This window comes from Artibeus jamaicensis, unplaced genomic scaffold, assembly GCF_021234435.1.
Source record: "Artibeus jamaicensis isolate MK-2021 breed Jamaican fruit bat unplaced genomic scaffold, CSHL_Jam_final contig_786, whole genome shotgun sequence".
Lineage (NCBI taxonomy): Eukaryota > Metazoa > Chordata > Mammalia > Chiroptera > Phyllostomidae > Artibeus > Artibeus jamaicensis.
Window position 1 is genome coordinate 4756347 of NW_026521971.1, and position 4667 is coordinate 4761013.

General features: G+C 42.6%; 1 pseudogene; it reads left to right on the forward strand.

Annotated features, from left to right (window-relative positions):
• The first annotated feature begins 883 nt into the window (after positions 1 to 883).
• Positions 884 to 2288, forward strand: LOC128628499 (40S ribosomal protein SA-like; annotated as a pseudogene).
• The last annotated feature ends 2379 nt before the right edge of the window (positions 2289 to 4667 follow it).

Consider the following 4667-nt stretch of genomic DNA (forward strand, 5'->3'; position numbering starts at 1 on the left):
TCTAAATCCTTTTGATAAGTCCCCTCTCCCCCCAAAATCCTAAATTTTTAAAATTGTGATTTAATTGAAATTTTAATTGTGATTATTTTCAACTGAAGTTGAATTTGGGAAAAACTGATACTTAAAAAATTTGAATCTTGCCATCCAAGATGATAATATGACTGTATATATTTGAGCCTTTTTTATTTCTCTCAATTCAATTATATAGGTTTTTGTTGTTGTTATTGTTGTTTTGTGGTTTGTGTTTTTTTTGCCATACAGGTTTTGCATAGTTGCATGCAGTTTATTCCTAGGTTTAACTGTTTCTTTAACAATATTTACTGAGAATTTATTGTAGCCAGCCCAGTGTTCTAGGCTTTTGGGATAAAGCAGTGAACATAACGAAGTCCCTGGTCTTGCGAGGCCTACATCCTCAAAAGCAGAGAAAGACAATAAACCAATAAATATGTTGGTAATATGTCAGGTGGTACCAAGTGCCATAAAAACCAAAGGCATGTAGGAAACAGAGAGGGGAGGTTGTTTTTTAAGGTGGCTGGTGAAGGCCTCTCTGATACAGTGCTGTGAGTAGAGCCCCAAAGAAAATGAGTGAGTAAGGAAGGTATCTTGAGGAAGAACATTTCAGGCAGAGGGAAGAGAAAGTGCAAAAGCCCCATGACTAGAGCATGTCCGCCATGTAGGAGGACCAGCACGGAGGTGAGCCTTTCTACAGCAGAGCCAATGCAGAAAAGAATGGAAGTGGGTGCCAGAGAAGGGGCAAGAAGGCAAATCACATAGAGCCTTACAGGCAGTGAGGAGGACTTAAGGTCTTACTTAGGTGAGGTGGGAGCTCTTGGGGGACTTTGAGCAAAGGAATAACGCAAGTAACGAGGATTACTTCGGTGGCATGGGCAAAGCTGGGGTACAAGAGTGGGAGACTGGATCCCCTTTTACATTTTGGAGATCAGTTAGGGTTCTGCTGAGATAGTCTGTGTAAGAGCTGATGCTGGCTTGGACCAAGGTGGTATCAACAATGGTAGTAAGAATAATCAGAATCAAGATATAACTTTTAAGGTAGAGCCAATAAATTTGCTGATGAGGTGGATGAATGATGTGAGTGAAAGACAGGAGTCCAAGATGACTCAAGGGTTTGGGGCCCGGGCAGTAGATGGGATGGAGTGAGACAGGGAGATTGCAGGAGAAGCAGGGGTTGACCTGGAGGAGCTGGTGTGTGTGGACTTTGTTTTGGGACATGTTTAGTTTGAGCATCCATAGGGCATATTGAGCAGTTGGATATAAAAGTGTAAAGTTAAAAAAAGAGGAGAGGTGTTATCTATTTTAATAGCTATTGTGTACAGGTTGTATTTTCTAACTGGTTGTTACTGGTGTGTAGATCAGAGTGAACTTCTGTTGAGTAACCAATAATCACAACTCCTTCCAGGCACGCCCCGATAGTCTGCCGGCCTCTCTGCGTGCCCAGGAGAGGGGTTCGGGTGGTGCTGTTCCGGTTTCCTGTTGTAATTTAAAGGGGCACTTTCATGGCACCCGGAGCCCCAATGTCCCACGGATGAAGGAAGAGGATGTCCTCAAACTCCTTGCAGCAGAAACCCACTTACTTAGGCGGCACCAACCTTGACTTCCACATCAAGCAGGGCATCTACAAACGGGAACGTGATGGCACCTTCACATGCCATCTGAAGAGAACCTGGGAGAAGGTTTTCACCGCCGCTCATGCCATTGTTGCCTTTGAAAATCCGACTGCTGCCAGTGCCGTATCTTCCAGGAGCACTGGCCAGTGGGCAGTGCTGAAGCTTGCTGCTGCCGCTGGAGCCACTCCTGCCACTGGCCGCTTCCCTCTCAGAGCCGTCACTGTCCAGATCCAGGCAGCCTTCCAGGAGCCACGATGTCTGGTGGTTATTGACCCCAGGCTGACCACCAGCCTCTCACAGAGGCGTCTTGCGTTGACCTGCCTACCGTTGTTCTTTGTAACAGACTCCACTCTGAGCCACGTGGATGTTGCCATCCCGTACAACAAGAGAGGTCACTCTGCCAGTCTGTGGTCTGGATACACGACGCGCAGGACGCACCATGTCCCAGGAAGCACTGCGCGGGGTACTATCCTCTGTGAGCATGCGCAGAAAGCAAGCTCTGCAGAAGTACAGTGGAGGGACGGAGGAGGGACGGAGGAGGGACGGAGGAGGGACGGAGGAGGGACGGAGGAGGAGCAGCGGTTGGTGAGAAGGCATGGCAACGGGAGGGATTTCATGGTGGGTGGATGCTTCAACTCCCAAATTTACTGCGATTTGACTTGAGGTCACAGGCTGGTCTGAAGGTGCAGGAGCCCTCGGAGACCATTCAGCGGTTCCCCCACTGGAGACTCCACCTCTGAACTGGTCCGCAGCTAGTGGGTAGGAACAAACTGAGTGGCCTTCAGCTGTACCCGCACAGGCTGTTAAACAAAATGGCAGTCAGGCTGACGGAAAAGAAAGTCTCTTAAATTTATTTATTTATTTATTTATTTATTTTGCTGAATGAATTAAGTTCTGTTAGAACTTGTCCGTGCAATATGGGTCTGATGACTTTCTGAGGCTAACAATTTGGCATTTTCTGTTTAGAAGAAATAGGCTTCATAAGAAGTCTTGTATAGTTCAGTGGTTATTAGCGCAGACAGTTCCTGCCTCTTACAATCTGACCTTGTGCCAGTGACTTCTCTGAGCTTCAGTTTCCTCATCTGTAAAATGGGAAAATCAGATCATCTACTTTATGGGGCTGTTACGAGAAATAAATAAACCAGTACACAGTAAGCCCCTCGAACAGTGGCTGGACATAATTAGCTCCATGAATGTAGTTGATATTATTATTACTTAAAGATGAGAAAATGAAGCTTTTAAAATATTAAATATCTTGCACATAAGCGACTTCTTACTAGGCAAGGAGCCATTTTCCTCTTAACATAGTCTGGGCAGCATCACATGGATTTTGGTGTGTGATTTGCTCACTCTTATAATTTCTTAATACTCTGTAATTTCAGTTTTGGTTTCTTCTTTGATGCAGTTCCTGTTGTTTTGGCCTCTGTGGGAAACTTATTTGTTTCTTCCTATCGGCACGATCTTTATCCTTGAAACTTGGGAACTTTATCATAATTTGTCTAGTTGTGGTTATTCTCTCTTTATGCTTACACGTGGCCTGTGTGATCTTAAAATCACGCTCTTTCTCTGGTACACAGCTTTCCTAGTTGTTCTTTGATCTCCACTCTTCTTTTTTCTCCTTCCATAAGTCCTATTGCGTACATATTGAAATCTGCTAAATTTCTTTTTCATACCTTTGCTTTTCCCTTAAATTTCTTATTGTTTATTTCTGATTTCTGAGGGAACTTCTGGATTGGATTTTTTTTATCCTCACGTGAAGATGTGCTTATTGATTTGAGACAGGGGGGAAGGGAGGGAGGGAGAGAAATTTCCATATGAGAGAGAAACAGTAATTGGTTGCCTCTCACACACACACCCCAACTGGGGACTGAAAGAACCACCTAGGTGTGTGCCCTGACTGGGAATCAAACCTATGACTTTTCAGGGTATGAGATGATGCTCCAACCAACTTGAACACACTGGACTGGGTTGGATTGGATTTTTTAATTCTCAATTCAGTTATCTAAAGAATTCAATCTGTTGTTTAACTGTCCCTATTGAGGGCTTTTTTTTTTCCACCAATGAATATTCTAATTTTAATATTTTTTAAAGTTTGATATGCATTTCAGAAAGCATAAACTCATAAAGCCCACCTTACATTATTTTTATAAAAATGAGAAAGAAATATGATACATGAATGACAAAGCCACATAAAAAGGCCTTTAAGTTTTCTATTAACATTAAATTAATTTAAAATTCTACTGAAACTTTTATTTCCATTAAAGTTCTACCTTAGGTAAACTCATCTAGTACTTCTTTCTCCAAAATCTGATACCCACCAGCAAACCCTAAAACCAGTTTTTTGGTTCTAGCATATTCTCCCCACACTTCACCTCAGCATCTTTGCATTTTAAAAAAATTTTTAATAAAGTTTTTATTTAGAACAGTTTAAGATTTACAAAACAATTGTAACTATAGTACAATAAGTTCTCATATACCCCACATCTAATTTCCCATATCATTAACATCTTAACATTTATTACAATATGTATACGGTACATATGTTGCAATTAACAACCCCATATTAATACCTTATTATTAGCTAAAGTCCTTGCTCTATTCTGATTTCCTTAGTTTTTACTTATTGTCTGCATTCTGTCACAGATCCCATCCAGGACAGCACACTGCGTTTAGGTCATCGTGTCTCATCAGGCTCCTCTGGGCTGTGACAGTTTCTCAGACTCTCTGTTTTTGATGACCTTGACAGTTTCGAGGCACCCTGGTCAGGTATTTCATAGAATGTTGCTCAGTTGAAATTTGCCTGATGTTTTTCTCATGAACAGACTGGGGTTTTGTGTTTGGGGAGGAAGACCACAGAAATAAAGTGCTATTTTCAGCATAAAATGCCAAAGGTACATACGTCAGTATGACTTATCCCTGTTGATGGTGACCTTGATCATCGGGCTGAGGTCATGTTTGTCAGGGGTCTGCCCTGTCATATTCCTCTTTTCCCCTCTATCCACACTGTGCTCTTCGGCTGGAAGTCCCCTTACACAGCTCACA